Below are 17,707 nucleotides of genomic sequence, written 5' to 3' on the forward strand. Positions count from 1 at the left end.
AGATTGAATAAAATCCTAACTTTGAATTGAGAATACAACTTGTAAAATTGGAATATCTTTAAGGAACCTATGGAGAAAAAGACTCCATAGGTGAATACTAACAAACCTTAGTGATCAAGTCCCAATATATATAGTGAATTGAGAATCTTGAAGTGAAACCCTAGCTTTTTCTTCCTTAGCTTTTGAGAGGATTTTGGGGATGAACTTGGAGGGAAATTTAGGAATAAGGTGAATGATTTAGAATGGGTAGTTTTGGGACTTCAAATTTACCCTAACTTAGAAGCTGACGGGTGACTTTTAAGGGTCCCTAAACATATTGTATCGAGCACCAAGGACCGTTTATAGAGCCGTTCAGGTCAGCCCGAATTCCTAGTAGCCCTATAAGGTAGGGCCACCTCTCTAAACATTTGGTGGACCCCTTTCACAGACTTTTTACGATTTAGTGAAGGGTCTCTGGCCTATTTTAGGCCTGTGATCCTGTCTACTAACCCGCTTCAACCTTTTTCAAATTTTGAGGTGTTACAATAAGTATAATAACCTATCTTTCTTCTTTTGAAACAAGATCAACACTCCATAGGTGCTTTAGACGAGTGGATGTGATCGTCTTCGAACAACTCCTTCAAATGCATCCTCAACTTCTATAACTTGGTGGAGCCATGCGCTGGGGAATACATATGTGTCTTCTCTCTGAGCTCTAGTTTGATCTTATGTTCTACCTCGCACGTTGAAGGTAAGTGCCTTGGTAACTCTTCCGGCATCACATCTTTCATTTCTTCTTGAACTTTCTCTATGCATGGTGGCAATGTTTATTTAGCACCATTATCTTCACCCAAACTAACAATGGTGGCTATGAAAATCAGTTCCCCTTTCATTAGGCCCTTCACAAGCTACATGGACTATAGTTGAGCTTGTTCATCTGTCTTTGCCAGCTTAGTTAGTTGTGCCATACATGATCCTTCTTGCTTCATGACCAAGAGTCGTCTGAGGTAGGTATTGATCATCGTGTGACACTTTTGGAAGAACTATTGCCCGAGAATGATGTCAAAGATATCTAAAGGAGCGATAGTAAAGTTGGTTTTACTTTGCCACTTAATGCTTAATCCATGAGCGACTCTCTACATGAGAGTCGGTGGTGCATTGACCATTTTAAAGTGGGTGTTACTCGCGCTATTACTCATCCCCAATTTTTTTAGTACTATTTTGCTCATGATGTTGGCCTTCTCACCAAAGTCTACCATACCACAAGCTAGTCATTCGTTGATAAATATTTTTACATATTGTGCCTTATCTTCCTTTGGCTGATTTCTTTGTGATAGCTCAACATAGTTCAACCATTATTAATTGCATTGTGCCCGAATATTGTCCTTACTCTTATGTACTCTTCTCTTTCTATTCTTTCAATATGGCACCAAGGGTCTTTAGTTCAGGAAATTTTGCATATCCATGCGGTCCACCACATATGTACCATCCATCTCCTTTATACTTTGCACCTTCCTCTCGACATAACCTGGACGTCCAAACTTCTTGTCGTCTGGCTTATAGGTGTCGTGATTCTTGGGGTGTGGATGTCATTCTTTGAATTTTCCACGATCTCTTCTATATTTTTCATGACTACTTCTCGTCTCCTTCCCTTTGCCTTGTCCTATTTTTCATACCTAAAGTCTATTAAAGATTCAGACTGTGTGATGGTTTCATCGATAATATTTTACTTATTGGCATTCTAATTCCGTACTGACCTAATTTTGCAGTCCATCCATGAAATGGAACATCATATCTTAACGTATGAGGCTGGGATGTCCTTTACATATTCTCATATGTTGCCCTCTTTCTCAACTCCCGAAACTAGTGCTTCGCCCCATAGATGATGTTGTTAGGTAATAACCCTTCTTGAACTCAACTTAGAATTGCTTCCATGTATTGATGGTGCAAAACCCCTTGCCTATCTCAAATTCCTCTCGCTTCCACTATAGCCTAGCCATATTTGAAAGATACAACACAACACTATTGATCTTATTGTAACACCTCAGAACTTAGCTTGGCCTGAACATCAAAAATTTTGAGGAACCACGGAGGGGGATTCACGGGTCGTGAAAGGAACCAGGACCCGTCACCCTCATCGTGGCTCACACCTATCAAAAAGTGGTGGAACACAGAGACCTCCAAGGGTTGTGGATCCCCCACACGACCTTAGGATGGCTCGTCAACCAGAACCAGTAGGCCCCACCCCTAAGTGAAGAACCATGGTGGCCTTCACGGTCTATGGTCCTTCACACGATCCGTGGAGGTGGACCGTGGATGGGTATCCTAGAACCAGTTGGCATTGGCTAAAAACCACGACCCACTTGACAGTTCGTGGTCCCTTTGACGATCCGTTAGTGGCTCCGTGGTTGGCCTTCATCAACTTTTAAGTCAGGGTCGTTTTGATCTTTTCCCCTATGCATTGGGCATTTAAACTACGTTGTTTTATTTAGTTTAAGCATAATATCCTAGTCAGAACCTATCCAAAACAATTATTCACCAAAACATAGAGTTAAAAGAGAAGAAAGAGACGCCAGTTTCTCAAGAACAAAAAGGAGATTTTCTTCAAGTTAAACCCCAAAATCCAAAGGATTTCTCCGTAAATTTTGTCACCAAGTATGTGGGATTACACTAGTGGGTTTCTTTCACCCACAAGGTCCCTAGAATTCAGTCAGATCCTTGATTATCCATATTTTGTTTAGAGCTAGGGTTCCTAAAACCTTGAATAATTGTTATGATTTAGTTGTTGTAGTATCTTTAATCGAATTAGCTTGTTCTTAAAAAGTTTTATTAGTTCCTTGGATGAAACTCAGAACCCTAGTTGTATGAATTCTTTTAGTTCATGAATAATACCTTCTAGGTCAGTTAAAAAATAACCATGCTCCAGATTTCGAATGTTACATTATCAGTACATAAATGTTGCATTCTCAGATTTGCATGTCAATATTTTGAGCTATCAAATATTTCAGTTATGTTGTGTCATATACATTATCAGTTGTGAGTAGGCTTAGCACCGAGTTGGACTGGTTCAGTGTACCCTCATAGTCCCAGAACTACGTGCCTCCATAGGATTATAAGTACCCTCTATTGGGCATCAGATTTAGTGATCACGTCAGTCATACCTCTATACCCCTGGCAAGGTATATTAGGTCCTCTCAATAGGGAGTATACATTGGACTCCACGTTTAGCTCACGCGGTTTATGTCTATTAATAGTAGCTCCCACAGTCAGAGTCTTAGTACATTTGACCAGGTTTTCTGTATTTACATCATTGTTCAGTTCAGCATGTTACTTTAATGATTAGTACTTGGTCATTGCATTCAATTCAGTTCTTTTCAGGTATACTTCAGTACATATCTATATCTTGTTTCAGATTATGTTATTTCTGAGTTATGCATCATTCAACTTATATATTTTATTCAGCTTAGCATATCTATATCCTGCATGCTCAGTACATTCCAAGTACTGACACATACTCTGCGCTACATCCTTTCGTGATGTAGGTTCAGGTACTCAACATCCAAATAACACTTATATCGATTCTCGGGGTGAGTCCTCATATTTCGAGAACAAATAGACATGCTTTCATTTTTTTCTTTTCAGTTCAATTTTTAGTTTGTTAGAGTTATCTGGGGGAATGTCCTAACAACTTGACTCAGTTAGAGGTTTTGCATACATAGTAGTAGATTCAGCTTTAGTTATCGAGTGGTTGTTCAGTTATCACTAAACTCTTAGTATCTTTTATACATTCAGACTAATTGGGTTTCCCCACTTTCAATTATCCATTTGTTTTAGCTTCCTCATAGTATCTGTTTTACACAGTAACTTTTATAGTATGCTTATGATTTTCCAGACACATGGTTAGCTTGGGGTCACTCATGATCCTAGGTCTCGTGTTGCATCAAGAGGGTAGCCTCAAGGCGTGAAAAACTTGGTATCAGAGCATTAGGTTCAAGAGTCCTAGCATGTCTAATAGCTGCAATAAGTAGAGTTCCTTTCATGAGTGTGTAGCACGCCACACCTATGAGAGGGAGGCTACGAAGTGTTTTAAGATAAACTTGACTTTCTTTGCTATTCCTATCTTGCGTGGCTATGATACAACTTCTCCTTTCTAATCTGTCATTATGCGATTCAGATCATACTTCCTCGTAGAGCTAAAGCACGGAATGCAAATGCACGCAATGTTAATGCAGTTCCTCTAGTCCCGAACCATAAGGTTACAAATGTAGACTTTTGCAATGCGATCCATCTTTTGGCTCAAAATGTGGCCAATCGGAATAATCAGCAAGCCCCAGTACCTGCAAACACGAATGGTGGATCAGTTGCAGCTAGGGTTCGAGACTTTGTTCGTACGAATCTGCTAGACTTTCTAGGGTCAAAGGTTGATGACGACTCATAAAACTTCATTGATGAGGTCAAGAAGATTTTTGGGGTTGTGCAAGTGACTTGTAATGTTAGGGTGCAATTGGCATCCTACCACCTTAAGGATGTGGCTCAAATATTGTTCACACAGTGGAAGGACAACAGGGGTGCGGAAGCAGCTCCCCCGACTTGGGATTATTTTACTTGAGCTTTTCTGGATAGGTTCTTGTCAAGGGAGTTGATAGATGTTAAGGCACAAGAGTTTAAGAACTTGAAGCATGGTTCAATGTTGGTCCAAGAGTACAGAGTGAAGTTCACTCAACTCTCTAGGTATGCTCCACACATGGTTGCCAATCCAAGGGACAAAATGAGTAAGTTCTTGTTTGGGGTATCCGATCTGGTAAAGACCGAGTGTAGGAACGTTATTTTGTTAGGGGATATGGATATCTCTAAACTCATGGCTCATGCTCAATAGGTTGAGATACATAATCTTAGGGAAATGGCTTAGGACAACAAAAAGGTGAGAACATGTAACTATCAGTACTCTCTGCATAAGTCGGATGGTGGAAATCGCTCACAGTTTCAGTAGAAATCTGCAGCCCCAACACCTTCATCAGCTAGTGCTCCATCCCCCAGGTTTCGACAGAATAAGAAAGGTAGGGCATCAGGCTCTAAGTCACAAGGCATTGCTTCAGGTAATCGGACTTTTCCAACTTGCCCAAATTGTGGTAAGAAGCATTCGAGTGAGTGTCTTGATGGTAGAGAAGGTTGCTTTGGGTGTGGTCAGTATGGCCATAGGTTGAAGGATTGCCCTTCTGCTAGGAAGGGACAATGAGGTAACAAAAATAGGGCTTAGTCTATAGTTGTAGTAGCACTAGCAGGTCACCCAACTCAGTAGTGTGCTTCATCTGGTATAGGTGGTGGTCAATGCCAAAATAGGTTGTATGCTCTCAAGGCTCACCAAGACCAGGAAGATTCTCCTAATGTGGTCACTCGTACGTTACGAGTCTTTTATTTAGATGTTTATCCATTGTTAGATCTAGGGGCTACACTGTCTTTTGTAACTCCCTATATAGCAGTAAACTTTGGTGTTAGTCCAGAAACTCTCTCCGAACCCTTCTCAGTCTCTACTACAGTTGGTGACTCAGTTATAGCTAGACGGGTATACATAAATTGCCTTGTCACAGTCTCTCAGAAAGTCACCTCAATAAACCTAGTAAAGTTAGAAATGGTAGACTTTGATATCATTATAGGCATGGATTGGTTACATTCTTGTTATTCCTCAGTCGATTGTAGAACTATGATCGTTCGGTTTCGATTTCCGAACGAGCTAATCTTAGAATGGAAGGGTAGTAGCTCAGTGCCTATAGGTCGGTTTATCTTTTACCTTAAGGCTAGAAAAATGATTTCCAAAGGGTATATTTATCATCTTGTTCAGGTTAAGGATTCAAACTCTGAAACCCCAACTCTTGAGTCAGTCCAGTTGTAAATGAGTTCCGAGAAGTGTTCCCAGGAGATCTTCTCAGTGTTCCACCCGAAAGGGAAATTGACTTCGTAATAGATCTCCTTCCAAATACCAAGCCTATTTTGCTTCCTCCTTACAAAATGGATCCAGCCGAGCTTAAGGAATTGAAAGAGCAGTTGAAAGACCTTCTGCATAAGGGCTTCATCAGACCCATTTTCTCTCCATAGGGTGCTCTAGTGTTGTTCATGAAAAAGAAAGACGGTTCACTTAGGATGTTCTTCGACTATCATCAGTTGTACAAAGTCACAATCAAGAACAAGTATCCCATCCCTAGGATTAATGACTTATTCGACCAACTCCAGGTTGATAGTTGCTTTTCTAAGACATACTTCAGATCCGACTATCATCAGCTCAAAGTCAGAGATAGTGACATTTTCAAGACAGCCTTCAGAACTAGGTATAGTCAGTATGAATTTGTAGTTATGTCTTTTGGAGTAAACAATGCTCCTGTAGCTTTCATGGACATAATAAACAGGGTGTTCAAGCAGTATTTGGACTTGTTTGTTATAGTCTTTATTGATGATATCCTCATTTATTCTCGGAGTGAGGAGCAGCATGCGACTCATCTGAGAGTTGTTCTATAAACTCTCAAGGATCGCCAGTTATTCGCTAAGTTCAGCAAATGTGAATTCTAGTTACAATCAGTCAGTTTCCTTGGTCATGTGGTATCCAACGAAAGGATCCGAGTGGATTCCTAGAAAATTAATGCGGTACAGAACTACCTCTCTAATAGATATAAGAAGTTTCTTGGTTATGGCTAGTTATACAGGAGATTTGTTGAAGGATTTTCATCCATAGCTTCCCCATTGACCAAGCTAACTCAGAAGAAGGTCAAATTTCAGTGGTCACATGAGTGTGAGAAAAGCCTCTCAAAACTGAACACTAGATTGACTACAATTCTTGTCTTGACTCTACCAGATGGTTCAGACGTTTATGTGATTTATTGTGATGTATCCAGGGTCGGCCTAGGTTGTGTGTTGATGCAGCTAGGTAAGGTCATAGACTATGCTTCCAAAAAGTTGAAGGTCCATGAGAAGAACTACCCAACTCATGCCTCGAGCTCGCAGCCATAGTATTTTCCCTAAAGATTTGGAGACATTATTTGTATGGTGTTCATGTTGATGTGTTCACAGATCATAAGAGCCTCCAGTATGTGTTCACCCAGAAAGAGTTAAATCTTCGTTAGAGGAGATGGCTTGAATTCCTCAAAGAGTATGACATAAATGTGCTCCTGGTAAGGCCAATGTAGTGGCTGATGCTCTCAGCAGGCTGTCTATGGGTAGTGTAGCACATGTTGAAGAAGAAAAGAAAGAGCTAGCCAAAGAGGTTCACCGGCTTGCTTTCCTAGGAGTTGGCTTTATGGACACATCAGATGGTGGCGCGATAGTTTGGAATGGGTCAGAATCTTCATTGGTAGCAGAGGTTAAGGAAACACAAGATAGTGATCCTATATTACTTCGGTTGAAGGGTGCAGTTCATCAATAGAAAGTTGAGGTTTTCTCCCAAGAGGGAGATGGTGTACTTTGTTACCAGGGCCGCTTATGTGTTCCAAATGTATGTGAGTGGAGGAAGAAGATCCTTACAGAAGACCATAATTCAAGATATTCTATTCATCCAGGTGCCACTAAGATGTACCGTGATCTAAGGAAAGTCTTTTGGTGGAACGGCATGAAGAGGGATATAGAAGATTTTGTGGCTAAGTGTCCTAACTGTCAGCAAGTTAAAGTAGAACATCAAAAACTAAGTGGATGGACTTCATTAAAGGTTTACCCCGTACACGCAGACAACATGACTCTATTTGGGTGATAGAAGACAGAGTCACGAAGTTCTCTAACTTCTTGGATGTCAAGACTACATATTCAGCAGAGGACTAAGCTAATATCTATATCAATGAGATAGTCAGGTTGCATGGGGTTCCCTTGTCTATCATCTCAGATAGAGGTCCTCAACTTACCTCTCATTTCTGGAAATCATTTTAGAAAGGTCTTGGTACTCAGGTAAATCTCAGTACAGCATTTCATCCGCAGATGGATGGTCAGGCAGAGTGTACCATTTAGACCTTAGAGGACATGTTAAGAGCTTGCCTAATCAACTTCAAGGGTAGTTGGGATGATCACCTACCTCTCATAGAGTTTACCTATAATAATAGCTTTTATTCCAGTATTCAAATGGCCCCGTATGACCCGCTATATGGTCGTAGATGCAAATCCATGATTGGTTGGTTTGAAGTAGGTGTAGTAGCTTTTATTGGGCCAGATTCGGTTCATGATGCTATGGAGAAAGTTCAGCTTATTAGAGATAGATGAAAGGCATCCCAGAGTCGTCAGAAGTCATATGCAGATATGAGGAGAAGGTACTTAGAGTTCCAAATTGATGATTGTGTTTTCCTGAAGGTGTCACCTATGAAGGGGCTGATGAGGTTTGGACGAAAGGGATGCTTAGTCCTAGATATGTAGGTCCTTGCAGAATTCGGAAAAGGGTTGGTAATGTGGCTTATGAGTTTGAATTACCAGCAGAACAAGCAGCGGTTCATCTAGTCTTTCACATTTCCTTGTTGAAGAAGTGTGTGGGTGATCCGGCATCAATAGTACCATTAGAGAGAGTGGATATAGAGGATAGTCACACTTATGAAAATGTGCCTGTTGAAATTCTTGACCGTCAAGTTCGTAGGTTGATAAATAAGGAAGTCGCTATAGTAAAGGTTTTGTGGATGAGTTAGTCCATAGAGGGAGCTACTTAGGAAGCAGAACCAGCCATGATGGCCAAGTATCCTCACCTCTTCCCTTCCGATTTCATTTTAGCTTGAGGTAATAGTTCCTCTCTAGTCTCCCAGTTTACTCTTGCATAAATTCAGTCTCAGTATCATATTCCTTCAATTGTTCTTGCATTTCAGCATAATTGCATGTTCTTGGAATTCAGTTCAGTTAGATTTCAGTTTCTAGTACTTAGTGGTAAGGATTGCAGCTCTTTCCCTCTATACACAACTTGTATAGACTTCATTCAAGGATGAATGTTCCCAAGGGGGAGATACTGTAACACCTTAGAACTTAGCTTGGCCTAAACAACAAAAATTTTGAGGAACCACAGAGTGGGGTTCACGGGCCGTTAAAAGAACCACGACTCGTCACTCTTATCGTTGTTCACACCCATCCAAAAGTGGTAGACCATGGAGCCCTCCACGGGTCGTGGATCCCCACACGGGCTGTAGGGTGGCTCGTCAACCAGAACTAGTAGGCCCCAGCCCCATGTGAAGAACCACGGTGGCCTTCAACGTCTGTTGTCCTTCACACGGTCCATAGAGGTGGACCATGGATGGGCATCCCAGAATCAGTAGGCACTGGCCAACAACCACGACCTACTTGATGGGCCGTGGTCCCTTTGACGGTCCATCAGTGGCTCCGTGGTTGGCCTTTGTCAGCTTTTAAGTCAGAGTCATTTTGGTCTTTTCTGCTATGCATTGGGCTTTAAACTACGTCGTTTTATTTAGTTTAAGCCTAATAACCTACTTAGAACCTACCCAAATGATTATTCACCAAAACTTAGAGAAAAAGGAGAAGAAAGGGATGCTAGTTTCTCGAGAACAAACATGAGATTTTCTTCAAGTTCAACCTCGAAATCCAAAGGTTTTCTCCGTAAATTTCATCACTAGGTAAGTGAGATTTCACTAGTGGGTTCCTTTTATCCACTAAGACCCTAGAATTCAGTCAGATCCTTGATTCTCCATATTTTGTTTAGAGCTAGGGTTTCTAAAACCTTGGATAATTGTTGTGATTTAGTTGTTGTAGTATCTTAAATTGAATTAGCTGGTTCTTGGAAAGTTTGCTTAGTTCCTTGCATGAAACTCAGAACCCTAGTTGTATGAATTCTTTTAGTTCATGAATTATACTTGCTAGGTCAGTTAAACAGATAACCATGCTCCAAATTTCGAATGTTACTTTATCAGCATAGAAATGTTGCATTCTCATATTTGCATGTCAGTATTTTGAGCTATATAGTAATTCATTTATGTTGTGTCACCTACATTTTCAGTTGGGAGTAGGCTTAGCACCGAGTTGGACTAGGTTTTAGCGTACCCTCATAGTCCCAGAACTACGTGCCCATGTAAGATTATAAATCCCCTCTGTTGGGCATCAGATTTAGTGATCACACCAATCATTCTTCTATACCCCTAGAAAGGTATATAGGGTCCTCTCGATGGGGTGTATATATCGGATTCCACGTTTAGCTCACGTGGTTGATGTTGGTTAATAGTATCTCCCATAGTTAGACTCTTAGTTCATTTGACCAGGTTTTCAGTATTTACATCAGTGTTCAGTTCAACATGTTACTTTCATAATTAGTACTTGGTCATTGCATTAAGTTCAGTTCTTTTCAATTATACTTTAGTACATATCTATATCTTGTTTCAGATTATGTTATTTCTCAGTTATGCATCATTTAGCTTATATATTTTGTTTAGCTTAGCATATTTATATCCTGTATGCTCAGGGCATTTCAAATACTGACGCATACTTTGCGCTACATCCTTTAATGATATAGGTTCAAGAACTCAACATCCAAGTCACGCTTAGATCGATACTCGGTCTGCATTCAGCAGATTCAGTGGTGAGTCCTCAAATTTCGAGGACAAATAGACATGCTTTCATTTTTGTCTTTTTAGTTCAGTTTTTTAGTTTGTTAGAGTTAGTTGAGGGGCATGTCCCAGTAACTTAACTTAGTTAGAGGCTTTCAGATATAGTAGTAGATTCAGTTTTAGTTATCAAGTGGTTGTTCAGTTATCACTAAACTCTTAGTATGTTTTATACATTCAGACTAGTTGGGTTTTCCCCACTTTCAGTTATCCATTTGTTTTAGCTTCCGGCTAGTATCTGTTTTATTGAGTAACTTTTATAGTATGCTTATGATTTTTCAAACACAGGGTTAGCTTGGGGTCACTCATGATCCTAGGTCCCATGTTACGTCAAGGGGGTAGCGTCGAGGTGTGACACTTATTCTCATTGTTCTTCACTCTATTACACTTGAAATAAATCTCCAAGTACTAAAGGAATTTCCACCTCTTGCACGTCATGAGTTCCTTTAAACATTGATGGCTTAGGAGCCTCAATAGTGGCCTCCCTATATCCATTGGACATCACAGATACTCCAACTTTAATTCCACCCTAGAGTGCTTTCTATTCGGCCTTTATGGCTTCGATTGTGCTAAATGCCTCCATAAGCCTACACTTCAAGAAAGTGATGGTTTCCTTCATCTCGTATTCCTCATGCTTACGCCCCTCCAACTCTTTGCGAATGCCATTCTCGTCAAAGGTGAAGTCTTGCATATACATTTGTCCATCCTACTTTGAATGTAATGTAAAATAGTCAATAAATGATAACATGACTACATGAAAACAAAGTAGATACTAAGTTCATAACTCTACTTTATTGACTATTTTACATTACATTCAATAATAAGACTAGTATATTTACAAGTGTCTTTTTTCTCTTATCTCCTTCCATCCGTATCTTCTTTTCTTGTCTTCTTCTTTGTCTTATCTTCTTCCAATTTTATTAGATCATTCCAGCTGGACGTCTGGGATTATATTATCTTCTCCGTTACATTTTGAGCATATGTGGTCAGGGTATTTGTGACCAATTAGCTTGCAAAATCTGGTTAATAACTCTGCCGAAATAAATCCTGCTTTTAATGCTCGTGTCGTAGGTCGTTCTTCTGGCTTGAGTAATGATAAAATCCATCTTTGGACTTCATCCATATCTGCTTTCCTTAGCTCCCTTGAATTGGAATAAATCATTAACTGATCTCTTGCATAGTAGCTCACTTGTCCATTCTTGCCCATACTTGCCATACTTGCCCATGAGGAATACGAGAAAGTGATGGCATGTGCATATTAAAAGTAGGATGGACAAATGTAATAAAGTAGTATGGGCAAGTATGGCAAGTATGGGCAAGAATGGACAAGTGTAAACAATTATATGGGTAAGTGTAAGTAGTAGAAATGGTAGGTGTAAATTGTAAGTAATACGTAAGAATTCCTTTCTATATAAGGGAAGGATATGTAAATATTAAGTTAGGCAATGCCTGCCTTTATATTTACATATCCTTCCCTTATATAGAAAGGAATTCTTACGTACTACTTACAATTTACACCTACCATTTCTACTACTTACACTTACCCATATAATTGTTTACACTTGTCCATTCTTGCCCATACTTGCCCATACTACTTTATTACATTTGTCCATCCTACTTTTAATATGCACATGCACACACTACCTACTTTATTGACTATTTTACATAACATTCAATAATAAGACTAGTATATTTACAAGTGTCTTTTTTCTCTTATCTCCTTCCATCCGTATCTTCTTTTCTTGTCTTCTTCTTTGTCTTATCTTCTTCCGATTTTATTAGATCATTCCAGCTGGACGTCTGGGATTATATTATCTTCTCCGTTACATTTTGAGCATATGTGGTCAGGGTATTTGTGACCAATTAGCTTGCAATATCTGGTTAATAACTCTGCCGAAATAAATCCTGCTTTTAATGCTCGTGTCGTAGGTCATTCTTCTGGCTTGAGTAATGATAAAATCCATCTTTGGACTTCATCCATATCTTCTTTCCTTAGCTCCCTTGAATTGGAATAAATCATTAACTGATCTCTTGCATAGTAGCTCCATATAGCGTTTCCGTTTAAGTAATTATTTGCTAGCTCTTGTATAATGGTTGATATACCAATTATTCTCTTATTGGCATAAAAACTGGGTATCTCACTTTTTTGTATCTCTGGTTGCTGTCCGATATCTTCTGGTATTATCATATCTTTTGTTAATCCTATCTTTACCACTTGTATCGGAGGTTTTATTTCCTCGTATAATATCTCTGATGTTGCCGTATAAAATTTTACATAGAATAAATTTCCCTTAGTAACTCTCTTATATGTAATAAATGCTCTATGTAGTTCCGGTATTCCGCTTAGTTCTTCTCCGTCATATGTATATACAGTATTTAGTAATCCATAGTTATAACATGTCCTTACTAAGTTGGCGTTAGTTTTTGGTTGTGCAATTAGTTTATTATAACCTTGCAATCTTTGGGTTAAATAATCTTGATTTGGTTCTTTTGTAGTTGATTTGGGGTTGCGGTTTAAATAAGTTTGGATTTTGTGTATATTTTCGATATAGGTTCGTGTGATGTAATTATATGTCTTTTTTTCATTTTGGTTTTGCAAACTATCTGCATATGTAGATGTTTGCGGTTCTATGGACATATGTCTAGGTGTCCTTTGGGTAAATGGTTTTTCGAATAGCTTGTTTAAGTTAGTATTTTTATGTTGTTTATCGCTAACTTGTTTGCTTGTACCTGCAGTTGTATTTAAACAAACATTATGGGTTTTAAGGAGTTTCCCATCGTCTCCTTTTAGCTCTAGATTTTTTTCGTCTTCCGATCGACGTAGCTCCGCATTTTTATAGTCATGTTGCTGACTAGCTTTAGACTTCAGATTATCTTCATTAGTCTTTAGCTTTTGTATCTCGTTGTCCATACTATCCACTTTTATACAAAGTGTAGTTATGGCTTTGAGTATCTCTTCCATTGTATTTTCATTCTCAGTCTGAGTAGCTTTGTCTTGATAAGTAATCTGCAATAACATTCTTATCAGTTTTTATTACTTCAATTGTAAATGTAAAATTTAATATATTTAATACCAATCTCCTTATTTCTTTTGTTGTTACCGAATCTTGTATTTTTCTTGTTAGCCACCATTTTACTTGTGTATTATCTGTTCTTATAATAAATTTGTTATATACAATATATGGTTCAAATGATAATAAACACTTATATACTGAATATAATTCTTTTCTATTTATTTCCCATTTTATTTCTGTATTATTAAACGTTCCTGAATAATACCTACAATGATGTTCTATCGTAGTGTCATCATACCTGTATTTTAATATTCCTCCATAACTTTTTTCATTCGCATCTGATTCTATTATATAAGTAATTTTTTTGTTTTCATCTGGAAAGTATAGTTTAGGTAAGTTTTTACATAATAATTTTACCTTTGGTATTTGTATTTGGTCTTTTTTATCAAACTGATATTCTATATCTTTCTTTAATTTTTGTTATAATGGTTTTAAATTTTCTGCTAATTTTGGTATGTATTCTCTTACTTGATTTACTAGTCCTAAGAATGATTGTAATTTCTTTTTTGTGTCTAGTTGTTCATTTGAGTTAATTATTTTTTGTACTATATGTGTTTGCATTTTTATTCCGTTTTTATCAATTTGTATTCCTAAGAATTCTATTTGATTTTTCATTATATCAGCTTTCTTTTTACTTAGACTTATACCTGAATATTCTATGATGTGTATAAATTTTTCTAATAATCTTATATGTTCATCTTGTGTCTTAGAATATAATAATATATCATCGATGTACACTACACAATTTTCTATTTGTTTAAAGTAATTGTCCATAAAGTGTTGGTATTTACCTGGTGCGTTTTTATATCCAAATGGTAATACATTCCATTCATAAAATCCTTGTGGTACAGTGAATGCTGTTAGTTTTTTAGATTCTTCTTCTAGTTTTAAGTGATAAAATCCTGATTTACAATCAAATTTGCTAAAATAATTATATCCTTGTATTTGTCTTATCATTAGTATTTTATTTGGTATCGGATAATTATATGTTTTAGTTTTTGCATTTAAATTTCTATAATCAATAACCATTCTACTTTTTCCTCTTTTTTGTTCACTATGTTTATTTACGATAAATGCCGGGCTTGTATGCTTACTATTGCTTTCTTGTATATATCCTTTTTCTAGTAATTCATCTATATGTATCTTAAACTCGGTTAAATCATTAAAATTATACTTTAATGGATTTTGGGTTATTATACTGTTATTATCAATTAGCTCAATTTTTACTTTTGTTTTATGTTTTTCCCATCCTTGTAAAGGATCCTCACTGTATAATAATTCTAGCTTATCTTGAATTATTTTTACTTTATTTATAGAGAATATAATTAATTCTATTTTAGGGTCTTCTTCTATTATATTTTCTAATTTTTGTGTAATTTTTTCACTTCCTTTTATCCATTCTGTTGTTTTTCGTTTTTTATTATTTACCCTTTTTGCTCCTATTTTTTGTTTACACGGTGTTGTGAACCACCAGTGTGTTTTTGTTATTATATGTGGGTATAATTTTTCTAAAAATGGCATTCCTAATAGCATATCTTTTGTAGTTAATTCAAAGTTATATATTTCTTCTATAGTTAATATCTTATCCCATATTTGTATTTTTATATTTTTTGCATTATATGTGATCATGCTTCCTTCATTATTAAATCCTGTTACTACTATAGGTGTTTTTAATTTTTCCCACTTATCTTCTGGTAAACAATTGTATTTACATATATTAGCTTCTACTCCCGTATCTATCATTGGTGTATAATATCGGTTGTAATATCCTTCTATTATTATCTTTGCAAGTATATATATTTTCATATTTTTATCATACCAAGGTCCTTTTTATTATTACTCTTTTATTTTCATAATTTATTGTTAACTGTTTGTCTTCTAGATTATATGGTTTTACTTGTTCCAACCATTTTATTCCTAAAATAATATTTTCATTTCCTTGATATATTTTGAATTTTATTAATATTGGTACTGCTCCGATGATTATTTCCTTTTCTGTAGTTTCTTCGGTATACATTAATGCTTTTGGTAGTTCGGAGCATGATTGTTCAATAGTTATTATTTCATCTTCCGTTACTAATTCTCTTGTAATATAGTTTTCTTCTCGTCCTGTGTCTATTAATATTAAATATTTTCGTTGTTCCATTATTCCCGTTATGTAGTAATGATGTGGTTTTATATCTTCTTCTATTGATTTTTGTGGGGTTTTATCTATTCTCCTTGAGATACTCATTTTTGATGATGTTTGGGATATCTCATTGTTTATTCTTTTCGATGTGCTTAGTCTTTCTTTTACTATTTCTAAATCTTCTTCTATATCAATTTCATTATAACTATAATCATTTTTATCTATGACTGTAACTATTCTTTCAAAGGGATCTTCTATTTTTATTTTGTCTATTTTATTTTTTGCTGTTATTTTATGTTTTGTTGTTAGAACATATAAGTTTTTACATCTAGCTGTAAATATTTTACTTTCTGGGGCTAGTTCTATCCCTGACATTCGCCAGTATAATACTAGTGATTTATCTATATTTCTGTCATTTATTGCTACTGAGTAGTTAGCACTTATTATAAACTTAAATTTTTGGTATATGAGGTTACCTCTTAATGTACTTATTATACTTTTTTCTATGGGTTGTATAATTCTATCATCCGCTAAGTATATTTCTATGGGTGTATCTATTCCTTCTCTAAAACATGCTTTTATTAATATTTCCGTTCCTCCTAAATGTACATATTTAATTGGATTTTTAGCCTTAATATCTTGTATTTCTTTATTTATTATTCGTTTATTTATTATTGGTATTTTGGCCTTTCCTTTAGTGTATTTGCAATCTATGATATGTTCTCTTTGACTTACTACATAATATTCTTCTTTTTGTCGTTTAAACCAGTTTCTTACTGTTGGTATTTCGAATATTTTTGCTACGCTTAGATCTAATTCTTTTCCTTTTATTTGTTCAAATACACTATTATCAAATATTATTTTCTATTCTAAATGTTCTTCGTCTTGATGTTCTTCTCTATTTATTGTTTGTATATCTGCTTCAGTCATTTATATTATAGAATTTATTATCTGATTCTATTTCTATGTCATTATCTATTTCATTTTCCGATAATTCATATATACTATCATTGCTTTCTAATTCATAATCTACGTATTCTATTTGTGTATATTTTTGATCGTCTATTATTATTTCTGATATTTGTTTTTTCTTTGGATTTTTAGGTAATTTACAATCTCTAGCTATATGTCCTAATTTTCCACAATTATAACAAGTACATTCCGTTAGTTTTCTTTTTGGTCTATATGGTCTTTTGGTTTTGTAATTTTTTACATAGTACCTTCTTCTTGGTTTTTTATATTTATATTTTGATCTATATTTTTCATTATATTTCTTTCTATTTTTGTAATACTTATCCGTACAACCAAATTGGGGTGCTGTTTTATTTTTGCAACATGCTAAGTTCTTTATTAATGTTTTTTCCATTTTTATTTCTTCTTTATGCTTTTCACATAGTTCCATAAACCATCGTTGCAAGAATTTCATTCTAGCTCCTAAGGTGTCCGTTAATTCTGCTTCATTCCAACTTTTTATTATTTTTGAATTAAAAGGTTCTGGTAATGTTGTAAAATATAATTTTCTTATTTCTTTACTTTCTTCTGTGCTATATGTTCCTTTATAATAATATTCTCTAAATGCACATGTAGATTCATCTATGTAACACATATTGCATATTGCTAGTTTTGTCATTAGATTCCGATTTATGATTTTTTCTTTATTTTGTTCTTCTACTTCTGTTGTCATACTACTAAATTCATTTCTTATAGCTATTTCGTATTTATATAATATTTCCATGGTTGTAGTGGCTATTCCACCATCAAATTTTTTATTATTTCTTAAAGTTGTTAAGCTTTCATTTGTTAAATTTTGTAGTCATAATTTTACTGTTCCTATAAGTGTTCTTTCTATGTATCCTGGTGCCTCTGCTATTACTATCTTGTTATCTATTAATTGTTTTGATATGTATCCTATCCATAATTGGATTGTTTTATTTATGTCTGCTACATAGTCTAAATCTAAAAATTCATGT

Source organism: Solanum verrucosum, unplaced genomic scaffold, assembly GCF_900185275.1.
Source record: "Solanum verrucosum unplaced genomic scaffold, falcon-dt-bn FXZP01000151.1, whole genome shotgun sequence".
In the NCBI taxonomy this organism is placed as follows: domain Eukaryota; kingdom Viridiplantae; phylum Streptophyta; class Magnoliopsida; order Solanales; family Solanaceae; genus Solanum; species Solanum verrucosum.